This window comes from Amblyomma americanum, chromosome 1 (assembly GCF_052857255.1).
Source record: "Amblyomma americanum isolate KBUSLIRL-KWMA chromosome 1, ASM5285725v1, whole genome shotgun sequence".
Taxonomy (NCBI): Eukaryota; Metazoa; Arthropoda; class Arachnida; order Ixodida; family Ixodidae; genus Amblyomma; species Amblyomma americanum.
This window is the reverse complement of record NC_135497.1, coordinates 428,634,797-428,649,529: the sequence shown is the minus strand read 5'-3', so window position 1 is coordinate 428,649,529 and position 14,733 is coordinate 428,634,797. Positions and strand designations below refer to the sequence as shown.

The 14,733-nt window shown below is 52.7% G+C and overlaps 1 pseudogene; it reads right to left on the bottom strand.

Moving 5' to 3' along the window:
• Positions 1 to 5,944: 5,944 nt before the first annotated feature.
• On the bottom strand, positions 5,945 to 14,255 carry LOC144124942 (uncharacterized; annotated as a pseudogene).
• Positions 14,256 to 14,733: the final 478 nt, after the last annotated feature.

Sequence of the window (14,733 nt, the reverse complement as noted above, 5' to 3'; positions counted from 1 at the left end):
CTTACCTTTTGTGTCACTAAAGTTGTAAACACCACCACCGCCGCTGCCAAAAATGTGGTCGCGACCATGTCGTAGAACCCCAGGTGGCACAAATTAAAACGATATCCTGTACGATACGGCACTAAATTTTTTCTCGTTTTCTTCTTTCACTCCTTTTCTCATCCCATTCATCACGGCATGGTAGAATCATACACAGCGTTCGTCCAGCGTGTGCCTCCTTTCTTTGTCCTGTGTATTTCGCACTGAAAAAAAAAAATGCATTCTACGCACGAAGACCAACTAGCCCGTATTTTCACTTTAACAAGGAAGGAGACAGTTATTGCACCTTGCCTTCCCTCAGAAACATTTATTTTCTTAGCAGTCTTCGCAAACATATGCGGCGCGGAACAAACTGATGAAATAAAATGAATGCAATGATGTCCAAAGCACGACACGCCGATGGCCGATTTCTTGGCGAAATCAGCCATCAATGGGCCTGTTGCCCACGTCTTTCCAAACCTTGCACTGCTGACGGTGGCCAGTTTTGAACGTTTCCAACGTTTCCAACCTGAGCCATGAGCCCACTCTTCGCTACAGCGGACTACAAACACTTAAAATTCCCATGCAGCTTTCGTTCATGTTCTTCAAGGCAGAATGATGTCTCCATGGCGCTAATGCGCTACAGGATTCCTCGCCTTAATCAATATTTATGCCGTTCTGGGTTCACGTCGCCGAATCTTTGTGCGTCGTGCGGGAACGTTGAATCCTTACACCCTTTCATCCTCTCCTGCCAGCGGTTTGCATGGCAGGGAATTATGTATTTCCAAATTCTTCTCTCTGGAATAGAGCTGGCGTTTACTACTCCCGTCCTCCTCTCCTTCGGTGCAACTGTCAAAGCGCATGCACTTAAGCTGGTGTGCGAGCTTCTTCACGGGTATGTTATCGAGAGAGAGAGAGAGAAGCGTTTAATGCATAAATGTTTGGGTGAGCCCTCATTCCAGGAGCCCATTGGCTTTTGCCGCCGCTCCTGCCCAGTTCACCAGCGAAAGCCGGTCCTCCGAATTCGAGGTGGACAGCGCCGCCTCCCAGTCCCCAGTTGTTGGGTTATTGATTCTTGGTATAGCTGGGTTTTTCTGGCATGCCCATAGCATGTGGTATAAGTCAGCCACTTAGTGCGGATCGTATGAATATGGAAACATATAGCTGAATTCGACAGGATTTATATAAAATATCGAGACCGGGAGATTTTTGTGTGTTAACTTCTTTTTCTTTACTTTCCTCTCAGCAATTTTTTTTGATGGTTCGTTGGGTTCTTCGGAAGGGTGCAGACCCTTCCAAACGTTGTTGTTCGGCGGTGATGAAAGGAGATGTGCAGATGAAGGTCAAAGAGAGCATATATTTACAGTAATGTTAAAATCGGAGGCCCCGACAGCGGGAACAGACGAGCCCGGCAGGCGCCATCGAACTATGTTCGACCAAAGGTGCTGTCGTCCTGAGAAGAGGATTAGGAACGGCTCCTGGCGACTGTGAGCTGTGACGAAAGGCCTCTCATCCCTTCGTCCGGAGTATGGAATGCGGCATTTTCTCCCGATCTGCGCCCTCATGTGGACCGGCAGAAAGACCAGAACAAAGGCGCCGGACCCGCCTCGCTCGCCATACCTGAAAGACATGCAGGTTAATGGAAAACCGTGCCGGGATCTGAGGGACTCCGCGACCACCATGGACGTAATCCACCCCACGTACGTGAACGCAGCTGATTTTACTTGGGAATGTGCAGGGATTAGGCAGGCCGAAGAAAATAGCGCATGCTTGCCGATCGCACGAGTTAGAATAGAGGGCCCGTTTGGCGTTCTGGAAACGGAGGCAGCGGTATCACCGAATCTGCCGGAAAAATTTCCGTACCTCTTTTCAAATCGGTCGCAGCAGATGCTCCAGGAAGAGGGTCGTAGTTTCGGCGATCGAACCGTCCAGGCGCTCACCCGTGCGAAGGCTCGCGAGATTGCAGCTGAAGTAAATCGTAGCAAGAACGAAGGCTCTCCCACGACGGGTCAGACAGGGGCAAACCCAGGAGGCGATGCTTCTGAGACGAGCGGAGAGGCTCGCGGCATGAACAGATGCGACGCCGAGTACAAGGACTCAAAGGGGGTCCAGTTTGATCGGCTCGTGGTGCCGCAGAAATACCGCGCAGGCATCCTTAAATTGTGCCGTGGGGGGGGTTGGTCTTGCCACCTTGGAGTGAAGAAAACTAAAGCTAGGCTTCTACAGGAGTTTTATTGGCCTGGCTGCGTCAGGGACGTCAAGCAGTTTTTAAAGTCTTGCGACACCTGTCAGCGTGTCGGAAAGCCAGGGGATTTAAGGAAGGCTCCGATGAAGCTAGTGCCCGTGATTAGCGAACCCTTCCGTCGTTTGGTGGGGGACGTAGTCGGTCCTCTACCAGTGACTCAGTCGGGCTACCGCTACCGAAAAGGGCGGGAAAACGGGAATGCCGACGGTCTCAGTCGTAGCTTTCCTGCATAATCTGGCGTAAAATGCCCTAATGCTCGAGAAAAGCTACCGTATCATTTTTGGTTTTTGTTTTTTGTTTTTTTTCTTGCTTCTCCGTACCTACCTTATTGCCGAGAAAAAAAAAAGCTCCTTACCAAATTTCAGACGCATGTCTTTTGCGAAAAAAGGAAAAACAAAGAGGAACTAGTTTTGGTTCAGCAGACTTCCGGGAGTGAGCGGTTGGCGAGGGTTAAGTCGTCCAAAATTTGCAGCCATATTGCTCTGTATTAAAGACCTGGCAATGTTCTGAGGCTGGCCGCGTGCTGCCTAGCCGGAGGTAGGGGCTGAGCTCAGATCTGATCGCTAATGCTCCGTTGAGGACCCTTGCCAGCTGTGCAGGTCAAGTGGGCTGACTACTACGAGGCCGACTGGAACTCTGACGCCCATTCGTGGTGCACCGACCAGCTGCAACCACTTCGTGGCGTCTTCTTGGCGGCGGACGGATTGTTATGATCGGAGGCCCCGACAGCGGCAACAGACGAGACCGGCAGGCGCCATCGAACTATGTTTGACCAAAGGTGCTGTCGTCCTGAGAAGAGGATTAGGAACGGCTCCTGGCGACGGTGAGCTGTGACGAAAGGCCTCTCATCCCTTCGTCCGGAGTATGGAATGCGGCATTTTCTCCCGATCTGCGCCCTCACGTGGACCGGCAGAAAGACCAGAACAAAGGCGCCGGACCCGCCACGCTCGCTTGCACTTGAGCGGCCAGACAAAGTGGGGGCGGACACGGCTGATTCATCTTACCCTCTGGAATGCCCGGGGCCGTCAGGACGCATCTTTCCACGGAGGGGATCACCGCCTACAAAGCCAACGACCTTATGCACATGGTCAACCCGTCGGAAACCACATTCCAGGACGCCTCTTTCCCACGGAGGGGATCACCGCCTGCTAAGCCAACGACCTTATGCACCTGGTCAACCGGTCGGAAACAGCATTCCAGGACCTCAAGGCGCCAGGATTCCTTATCGCCTGTGCACGTGTTTGTGGGGGCGGAGCGGTCACGGGGTTAGGGAAGAGACTATGAAGAGTGTGTCTGCCCATTGGACGCTTGATCAGCCACCTGTTTCTCTAGCTAGGTGCCAAGGAAATATCCACTGTATTTAAGCCGCGATTTGGCTGGTTTCAGAGCACTTCATCTCTGACTTTTGGTCTCCCTGCTTCTGTTCTAAATATGTAAATAAACCTTCAAGTTTACCAACCCTCCTGAAGGCTTCCCTCCGTCGTCTGCAGAGTTCATCGTCATGCGGTGAAGACCTCGGTCCCGATACCCAAACATATCAGTATGTACAAGAGCAAACTGCGTTACAAGTGGAGTCACACAGACGGTCAAGCTGTAACTGACGAAGACAATTCTCACACAGAGAAACACTCACTGCAAGCCCTTACTCATCGACGCGAGGTTAGAGTCTAGGGTTGTAGAATTACGGAGCCTCTAGGTCAACTAGTCAAGACTGCCCTCCAATGATTTTACATGCAGTTTTAAAGCTTTTGCACACAAAGAAATTAGGGCGGTCATATATCGAGGCCCGCCCTAAGCTTCGATCACCAATAGAGGTAGCCACAGCCCCTGAAGGTTGGACCCAACTTCGAGCCCGGGGCTTGGCTATAAAAAAAAGAAACATATACAGAAAACATTTTGAAAACCATCTCCCCGAGGGGAGTTCTCGGCCTTAGCGCTTGATGCTTTCCCTTTCCCTGCCGCACCCGCGCGTCGCCTCTCAAAGGATGAAGCGTTTTTTTTTAGCTAATTGGCGGGACCACTGACCCACTGGCTCGCTGCAGGAATGTCAGACGGCGGAGAACCACGACGCTTCGGTGCCATCGAGAATGCCAGAAAAAAAAAGAAAAATAAGGGGCCAATCGCGGAATGTGAGGTGGTTCGCATTCTGCCGCCGTGGGAATGCTGCCTGAGATCAAGCGGCCCCACGTGCTCGTTCGCGCCTCGCATGCTTTCTTGGCGCCAGGCGTCCTCGGCCATCACAGTGGTGCTGTCAAGCAGCCAGTGCTTCCTGCGCCTTTGCCACTGCTTGCGGGGGTAGGGGGGGGGGGGGGAGGGGGGCGTAGACCGGAGGCCCGCAGTGACCACAAGCTAAATGAATAAAAAAGATATGCGCATTGATGAAGCGCGGCCTTACACGTCCCCCCCTAAGATGCTAAATGAGCTTGGAGTCCGCTCATTTACGCAAAACCAAATAAAGGCCGCGGCAACGTGAAACTCAAATTGCGTCCTCATGCAGCCAGAAATATTTAGTTCTGGAAACAAAAAAAAATGTTGCGGCACTGACAAAAGAACAACACACTTCGCTATAAACTCTTCATAAATGAAGTTCATCACAGTACGAGCGTCAGCGTGCCAGCGTCCTTGCACATGGTTCCGGTCACACACCACTGTTCACATCACAAAGTGCAGCGAGTGAACGGGAACATTCACGCCTGCCTGAGGGGCCATGGCTCAATTATTGCTTTGCTTTTTTCCCCAGCTGACGTTGGGGACGCGAGATAACGCGTCGGCGTTGCCGTTGCAGGCGCCTCGCCTGTGTGTTACAACCACATTGTAGCGCTTTAAGGCCAGTTCCCACCTTGCTAGTTTCGCGCCATGAGGCGTGCTCGTTGTCAGATAAGCAAGAGGATTGTGATCGGAGACCAGGTTAATCTGTGCACTAAACACCCAGTGGTCAAATTTCTTAAGCGACCAAATTATGGCGAATGCCTCGCGCTCGATTGTTGACCAGCGGGTCTGAGTTGGCGTGAACCTGTGACTGGCGAAGGCGATCGGTTCCTCTCGCCCCGCCTCTCCCATCTGTGCCAAGCAAGCTCCGGCCGCGACTTCGGATGCATCCGTGAACAGCCAATACGGCTTGCGGATATCGGGGGTGTTTAGCGCTGCCGCTTTGCAAAGCGACTCCTTTAGCTTATAAAAAGCCTGCTGCGCTTCCAGAGTCCAAGGAATCGCGTTTGGTACCCCTCGCTTCGTTAAGGATGTGAGTGGCGCGGCGACCTCAGCGTAGTTCTGGACATACTCGCGGTAGTAGCCACATAGCCCCAGCAGGCTTCGCAGCTGCTTTTTTGTGGTGGGCGTCGCGAGGTCCTGAAAAGCGGCTAGCTTCTCGGGGTCCGGCCCGTGGGTACCACCTCCCACTACGTGACCTAAGTACCTAATCTGTGCCTGTGCGACTTGGCACTTCTCCGGGCTCACCTGAAGTTTTGCTTCGCGGAGTAAGCCAAACACAATGGTCAGCTGCTTCATATGTTCCTGCCACGACATTGAGAAAATGGCAATGTCATCGAGATACGCCGCAGCGTAGGCCTGATGCCTGAAGAGCAGAGTATTCATCATTCGCTGGAAAGTGGAAGCCGCATTTTTTAGCCCAAATGGCATGACGCGCCAAGAGTACTGTCCTTCGTGGGTCACGAACGCGGTCTAATGTTTTCGTTCGGGGGCCACTGGTACCTGCAAATTACCTCGTCGCAGGTATACTAGTGTAATGAACTTCGCGCGGCCTATGCTCATAATTAACTCATGTGGGGGTGTCATCGGGAATGCATCAGTGCGTGTGGCTGCGTACAGCGCGCGGTAATCGATGCACATGCGCACTGAGCCGTCCTTCTTCCCCACACAGACCACGGGATGAGCGTAGTCGCTCTCTACGGGGTATATGAGGCCCAGGTCTAACACCTCGTCAACCTGGCGGCTAACCTCAACCCTAAGAAGCTCAGGCTCTCGATATGGGAAGGCGCGTTTTGTCTGGTACCCGTCTTGTAACTCGATTTTGTGCAGTCCCACTTCGGCCGCTCCCGGTGTTTCTTCGAACAGGTCAGCGTAACCGGCGAACACTTTCGCCATTTCAGCGCGCTGCTGAGAGTCCAAATGTGCCAGTTTCTCCTGTTCGATGAAAAAGGGACCCGACTGTGTGGGTGCAGGGCGAGGTGTGCACTCAATTTCTCCGAAATCCGTGTCTTCGTCGAATACAACACCAACGTGGCTAACCCGCGCGTAGTAAGGCCGAAGCCTATTTGCATGCACAAGAGGCGCGGCTCGCACTCCGGTATCGATCCTGTAGGAGTTTTGCCTTTCCTGCGCGGTTATGGCATATGGGCCGAGCCATTTAGGAGCTAGTTTGTTGTCGCGGTCGGTATCAAACACGATAACTTGATCTCCGACGCTGAAAACCTTGTTCCTAGCCTGCCTGTTGTACGCCTGCGCGTAGCTCCCCTGTCGTGCGCTTGCCGTTAGCCCCGCTACTGCCGCGGCTTTCTCTAGCTGTTCGCGCAGCTGTCTCAAATATTTTGTGGGCTCTTCCCTTAGTGTGTTTGGGAGTGGCTGCTCACCCGTCCAAGTGCTTTGCAAAATGGCCAGCGGCCCCGTAGGATTCCTGCCGTAAAAGAGTCGGAATGGGGCAACCCCTGTGGTGTCATGGGGTACCTCCCTGTGCGCCCATAGCACAAATGGGATGAGCCTGTCCCAGTTTCTCGGGTCTTTCTCTATTACATGAAAAAGCATGTTTTTGAGGACGCGGTTCCACCGTTCTACTGTCCCGTTGCTCTCGGGATGTTCTGGAGTCGAAAAAAGGGGCGCGCATCCCAATCTTGCTAACATCTCTCTTGTCAGCTGTGCAGTGAAGTTAGTTCCTTGGTCTGAGCATATAACTTCCGGGATACCGGTGCGGCTAAAGATTGCGAGTAGGGCGTCGCATGTTGCTCTCGCGGTTAGTGAACGCAGACAAACCACTTCGGGCCACCGCGGGCACAAATCAACCAGGCAAAAAGCGTACCTATGACCCCGGCCTGAGGGCAAGTCAATCGGCCCGATGATGTCGACGTTTACTACTTGGAAAGGGTGGTCAGGTCTGGTGAGTGGCGTGATAGGCACCCTGTCTTTAATCCGCCTATCTGACCTGATCTGACAAGCGTGACACGTCTTGCATCGTTGTGCCACATCTGCCTCTAAACCGGGCCCAAAAAAAAACTATACTTAATTCTCGCCCTCGTCTTTCTTGGGCCCAAATGTCCTACCCAGAGAGATTCGTGGGCCAGTGAAAGCACTTCTTCCCGTCTGCTGAGGGGCAGCACAAGCTGCTTAACTTTTGCGCCTGCTATGGAGTCCCGGTGGTAAAAAGACCGTCCGAGATGAACATGCCCCCTTTTCCCGATTTTGCGTCCTCCCAAGATTTCCTAAGGCTTTCATCGGACAGCTGGGCCGAACGGAACTTCTCTCGCTGCTTTGAGGACGCGTCCTCTTCGTCACGCATTGAGCACTGGTCTTCAATCGGGTACTCGTCGCGGCCCGCTTTATGCTGCTCGCCCGATGCCTCGCTCGACTCATCGTTTTCCTGTTCGTCCGCCTGGGATTGGTTCGCGTGGACCTCGCCCATCGTTGCGGTCGGCTCGTAGCTTTTCTCGGCCACGAAGAAGGACACGCTAGCTGTGTCAGCCGCAACGTGGCTCTTGCTCTGGGCAAGCTCCCCGCCGCGGCTGTCGGTCTGCGCTAGCAGCTCCCAGTCCTCCCGCGATAGCAAGCAGTCTACACCCTCCGCGAGCTTTCCTGTAAGTGCACAGACGATATGTACGGTCTCCGGTCGCGCTACAAGTGTGGGGCACCGCTTCAGACTGACCGCTAGGGTAACTAGTTTTGCCTCTATTGTTTCGCCAAAGGCGGAAACAAGCTTAATCTAGCCCGAAGGCTCCAGGGATACGCTGGGCACGAGGCTTTCTCTGACTACAGTAATCTCGCTGCCGGTGTCTATGATTGCAGTTGCCGCCACTCCGGCGCATTCGATCTGAACCTGCTGTAGCTTTGATTCTCGTGCTTGGTCGGGCGACCCTGGGGCATTTATTTCTGCTACCAAAGTCCTGTGCGGTAGGACTGATGCTAGGGTTTCGGCTGTCTCTACGCTGGCTACCGCTACTCTCTGTGCCCGGGCACGCTTATCGGTTTTCTGCGCATTGTGAGCGGCTCGTGGGCAGTCCTTTGCGCGATGGCCTACTGCGCGGCACACGAAACACTGCACGTGTCGTCTGTTGTCGCTGGTCGCAGGTTGCGTAGGAGTCTTTTCTTTCTCAGAGTGTGTGACCGTTTGTCGCACCGCGCGCCCCTTTCCCTTAGGGCCGTTGTACGATCGTTTCGGAGCGCCTTCCGCCTCGTCCGCTTCGCGAGCGGAGCTGGCGGATCCGCCTCGTTCGGCGAACGGATGGAAAGTTGGTGAACTTCAACTTTCTGGCGGACGAGCGCATCCGGCCGGGGACCGGATTGCAGCTATTGGCTGCTTTTCCCGTGACGTCAGTGACGTCCGAGCCCCTCCTCCCTCCGCCACGGTTCTGCTCTGCCCCGGCAAGATGGCCATCCGTCGACTGAACTGGGGAGCGCGGCCTGGGCAGTGGCAGCGACGCCGCGAAGCGTGTTATATTGGCCACATCTTCATATTACCAGTGTTCAGAGCGACTGCAAACTTCGCCGCGTTCAGCAGTGGCGAGCGATAGTTCCACTAGTTGAATTCTGTAATCATCTACGTTGACGGAGTTGACAGAGCGCCTCTTCAAACCGATGCAAACCTGTGCAGTGGCGGTGTCACGAAGTGTTTATTTCGAGCTGTTTTTGGTTTTTGCATGGGTTTGTAATTCCTGCTGCGGCTCTGCAAACCGACGCAAGACCTGTGCAATGGCGGTGTCACGAAGTGTTTATTTCGAGCTGTTTGTGGTTGTGGCAAGCGTTTTGAATTTCTGCTGCGAGTTATTTTCCTGTGCGTGCGCAAGTTTCACAGCATAGCGACAAGTGTCCGCGTAGTGAAAGTGATTATGGTCGGTGCGAGTGCTTTCCCGTCAAGTCAGCGATATGTTCATCTGCGAAAAACTCGCGACGCCCGCCGTTTTCCGAATGTTGAAATGAACTTGGAGCTGTGCAGCTGGTCGCTTCCGTTGCGATGGCTGCAGTGATCGTGACCGAGGCGAGCCCACGACGTTGTTTCTGCTACATAGCAAACTGCTGCGTTTGCGACTTGACACGATCTTGGCTGCACGGCCGTCGCAGTGTTTTCTGCTGCGACAACAGCAGCGTCGCCAGTCTTGTGCGTCTTGGTGCACGATACAGTGGTACGTTTTATGATCATGGGTGCGCAGGTTGAGACAGTGTGCCAGCGACATTATGTAGCCTGTGTGAAAAAAATCGGTGCGCAGTGCAAATGTCAGTTCGGGGGCACCGTCATTTTGTATGTGTGTGTGCCACACGTCAAACAAAGGTACCAATGTGAATTAAGCTGTCTCTATGCTTTTGTTGGAGGCCTGTTTGCCAACATGATTTTGTCAGTGCCGAGCAGTTGTTGAGCAGCAGCGCTTAATGCTATCAGCTGCATTAGTTTATTTGATGAGGCATTATCGAAGCCTTCAAGAGATGTAATCCATGCACATTTGCATGTTCATGTGCTGCCTTCATTTGTTTGTGACTGCCTATGAACACGATTATTTGCCTGCAGGGTGATGATAACCCTGGTTGGCCTGCAAGAACTTGTGTCGGCAATGTAGTATGTTCCGGGATTTTCTTAGCCCTCCTCGCATTTTCCACGAGCAGAAATTTATTTGCTCATCAGTAAATTCATAATTGAACATTCCTCACTTATATAAGTTGCCTGCAACACTTATCCGATCCCATCTGTTTCATGGTCATGACAGCACTATTCCTGCACATGTTATCAAACAACAGTTACAAGGCTTTTTTAATGCCTTGAAATGTGCTATGCACTGTTGCGTGGCGGTTGGCTTTGCAATACCAGTCTGCACTCATTCCTGCGAGCCCTGCAGTATTGACGCAACTCTGGATCAGTTGAGGCTGACACCAGATATAAATTGAACCCATTTCTTTTTTGCTTGGATCGGCTGAAATGGTTGTGGTCATTAGCATTCACAGATTCTCCACTTTGCACTGGAACAAAGTTCTGTTTCTGCCTAACGTGCATGCCTGAAACCAGAGCATTGCATTTTTCGTCTCGTAGTGCGCAAAATCTCTACACAAGGGTCGCTGACGAGAGCCGCCGACAAAAGCAGGAACTTCAACACGCACACCATGGCGATGCCGAAGCGCAGCCTACTAGGCCTAGGTGCAGGTCGCCGAGGAACGGAAAAAAGTACCACGTGACCACGAAAAGAGGTTATTATTTGGGGGGGGGGGGGCGCTCGTACGGGAAGTAGGTAGGGAAGGGGGGGGGGGGAGCGCAGTGTGCAGGGATATCGGGGTTTGGAGAGGGGGGCGGGAAAGGAGGCAAGGGAGAAGGTAGTCGGGCGCATACCGATCTGCCCCTTGGGATGCGGGAGCCCGTTTCGGCGCGTGGAGCGATGCTGGCGGTGCGCTCGCGCCGGCTAGGTTGCCACCAGCCGGAGAAGGCTATTGGACAGACGGATATGCCCGGCGCGCCAATCGGCATGCTGGGACCATCCGCAAGCGCCAAAGTGATCGTACAACACCTTTCCGCCTCACGTCCGCCTGGCGGCCGAAAACTGGCGGACCGCTCCCGAAGCGGACGAGGCGGAAGGCGCTCCGAAACGATCGTACAACGGCCCTACAACACCTTTCCGCCTCACGTCCGCCTGGTGGCCGAAAACTGGCGGACCGCTCCCGAAGCGGACGAGGCGGAAGGCGCTCCGAAACGATCGTACAACGGCCCTAACCTGCTCGAATAGCTGCAGCATCCGTGACAGCTCGTCCGGTTTCACCCATTGCTCTCCCTCGCGGAGGCGCACGTATTCTAAGCCCTCGGTGCTTAGGCTCGCTTTCATCCTATCGGCCACGACGAGAGCCACCACGTCTTCTTTGCTGTCTGCATCCCTCGAGCGCAGGTAGTACTGGAAGTAAGTTTTTACGCGAGAGGCAAATTGCGCCCATGTTTCCTCCTGGCGCTTTGCGGCGCGCTCGAACCGGTCTAGGTACTCAGCGGGGGTGAGTTTTAGCTCGTTTAAAACTGCTTTCTTTCACCGCACTCATCGTCCTTGAGTTCACGAAGCAAGTACCGCACACGCTCGGTCAACGCTGGCATTATCAAATGTACGCGGCTGTTTTCTGGCACATCGTACGTTGTGAATAATCTTTGTACCTCGTCAAACCACAGCACTACATCCGCGTCACACGGTAACTTGAGCCCCTTTAGGACCTTGGCACATTGGGATACTGGGTCGAGGCCCGTTCGCCGTTGCTCGTCAGATACCAGCATTAAGGGAGTCTGTCTGCCACCTATCGTTCCTATGCCAAGTTTTCCAAACTCGATGCGTTCGCGAGTATCGATCTTAAGCTTTTCGAGCTGGAAATCTAGTTCCATGCGGCAGATCTCTACGGCATCAGACCTTGTCCCTGGAGTTATTTTCCGTCGCGTTTCCGCTACCGGCTCCTTTGTCGCCCCATCTAATGCTGCCCCTGCCGAGATCGCGTCTTCCTGCGAAATATCACTTGACAGATCGTCCTCCCCATATACATTCTGGTCCGATGCACTCTCCTCTGCCCCTCTGTCAGCTGAGCTCGCCATCATGCTCCACGACTGCACCATATACCCGTTTACGCTTGAGCCATAACCACCTCAAAGAGACGTAAGGAATCCCGCTCACCCGTACCGCTGTCAGTAGTAGGTGCCGTTTCTTCTCCAAACTCGTCCGGAGCCGAAGAGGGAACGCCGCCTTGGGGTCGGTGAGCCGGGGTACCTTTTCAGCTTGGCTGGTGCCGGAGATCGATTCGTTCTGGTCATCCTGGGTGGCTACCACGTGCTGGGTGTTGCCAAGTGCCTGGGCACTGCTGGGCCGGCGGGTGGTGTCAGCTCGGGGCTGACGGTCGCCGAATTCTGTCGTGCTGCGCCAGTAATGTTTTTTGATGGTCCATTGGGTTCTTCGGAAGGGAGCAGACACTTCCAAACGTTGTTGTTCGGCGGTGATGAAGGGAGATGTGCAGATGAAGGTCAAAGAGAGAATATATTTACAGTATGTACAAGGGCAAACTGCGTACAAGTGGAGTCACACAGACGGTCAAGCTGTCTCTGACGAAGACAATTATCACACAGAGAAACACTCTCTACAAGCCCCTACTCATCGACGCGAGGTTAGAGTTTAGGGTTGTATAATTACGTACCACTGCACGGAGCCTCTAGGTCAACTAGACAAGACTGCCCTCCAATGATTTTACATGCAGTTTTAAAGCTTTTGCACACAAAGAAATTAGGGCGGTCATATATCGAGGCCCGCCCTAAGCTTCGATAACCAATGGAGGTAGCCACAGCCCCTGAAGGTTGGACCCAACTTCGAGCCCGGGGCTTGGCTATAAAGAAAAAGAAACATATACAGAAAACATTTTGAAAACCCTCTCCCCGAGGGGAGTTCTCGGCCTTAGAGCTTGATGCTTTCCCTTTCTCTGCCGCACCCGCGCGTCGCCTCTCAAAGGATGAAGCGTTTTTTTAGCTAATTGGCGGGACGACTGACCCACTGGCTCGCTGCAGGAATGTCAGACGGCGGAGAACCGCGACGCTTCGGTGCCATCGAGAATGCCAGAAAAAAAAAGAAAAATAAGGGGCCAATCGCGGAATGTGAGGTGGTTCGCATTCTGCCGCCGTGGGAATGCTGCCTGAGATCAAGCGGCCCCACGTGCTCGTTGTTCATGCCTCGCATGCTTTCTTGGCGCCAGGTGTCCTCGGCCGTCACAGGGGTGCTGTCAAGCAGCCAGTGCTTCCTGCGCCTTTGCCACTGCTTGCGGGGGTAGGGGGGCGTAGACCGGAGGCCCGCAGTGACGACAAGCTAAAGGAATAAAAAAGATATGCGAGTTGATGAAGCGCGGCCTTACACTCTCCAAATTCATTTAATGATTATTATTACTTTTAAATTAATATTGTAACCCTCACCTCTGTTTCCTCGAGTTTCATTGAAATCTCTTCAAAATCTCTCAAAATTCGTTATTCATTTTCCCAGATTCCTCGATATTAATTTATGAACCGCTTACGATAATTCTGGATGAATTTTTCTCCTGTTTGGATCTGCACCAAACTCTGGCCATACCCCCCGTGGGTATGTGCCATCGCTTCAGCGCCAACAACAACAACAAAAAACAGTGCGAGAGGCTGCCAGTTGAACGCGTGGCGCGAAAGGCTGCGGCGATGACCGAGTGGTCTGAGGCAGCGTGATGTGGAGCTGATGTGTTAGCGCCGGCGGCGGTTTGAATCCCACTCTGGGGTAATAGTGTGGCAAGTTCGTTCCACTTACTTCCACCAGGACCGAAAATTTCGGAGTGCAGCGTATAAGTTCGTCTTTATGTTCTTTTCCAGGTTAGAGTTCATACTGTTCGCCAGGATCATGAGGTTCATGTTCTTCTAATTCGACCGCAAGTTTTCCTTCAGCTTTGGAGGATGTTCGCTTGTGTTTGGCGAGAATGGGAGCTAAAAGCATTTTATCTGAAATAGCAGCGAATTGCACTCGTTCGCGGCCTGATTGATTGCAGAACGTGCATAGACGCTTAATCGGCAGCGCGTGTCTGCTGCACTGGCAAACGTTGGAGGAGAGGCCCTGCTTCCTACCGCTGACGCCGCGTATTCTTGGTTCATGTACATCCCCCACTAGTAGCGCCTGTCCGGGATTTCCGTGACCAATTATTTTCAGGGAACAAGACATATAAAACTGGTGTATTCATTGCTTTTGGTTTCGAATTCATGGATTGGCTATTTGCCTGTTTGTGTTTATGTGTACCTGTTGATGGACTGTGTCATGCACTTTTTGGCCATGGATACTTGCGCGCGTCCAATAAATTGCGTCTTTGGTCCCAGTGTACGTTGAGTCTTGCCTCTTCGTATGACCGCCTTGGCCGATACTACATTGGCGACGATAATGGAATAGATCAAACACAGTTTCAGTCCCAAACGTAATGGGGCACAATAAATTATCCAATGGAAATCGGTTTTTCCCATAGTTTGAAACAGGCTTTTGGTACGTTTTGTGATGAGTAGTTAAATTTTTCTTGCAGTGCGGATTTTTAGCTTTTCTACGTCGTTTCATAGTGGCCCAGGCCGCTCCCGACGAAGTCACTAGTCCTGGATTGCCCGGCGGATGCTGAAGGTGTCAGTTTTATCAAGTAATCGCATTTCGGTGGTGACATTACAGACAAACGAAAGGAACTGTTTCGAGATTTTCGTGTATGTCTAAAGAAGATTGACGCCTACTATATATGCGTCGTATATGGTAACAACAGAAGCAAACAGCAAA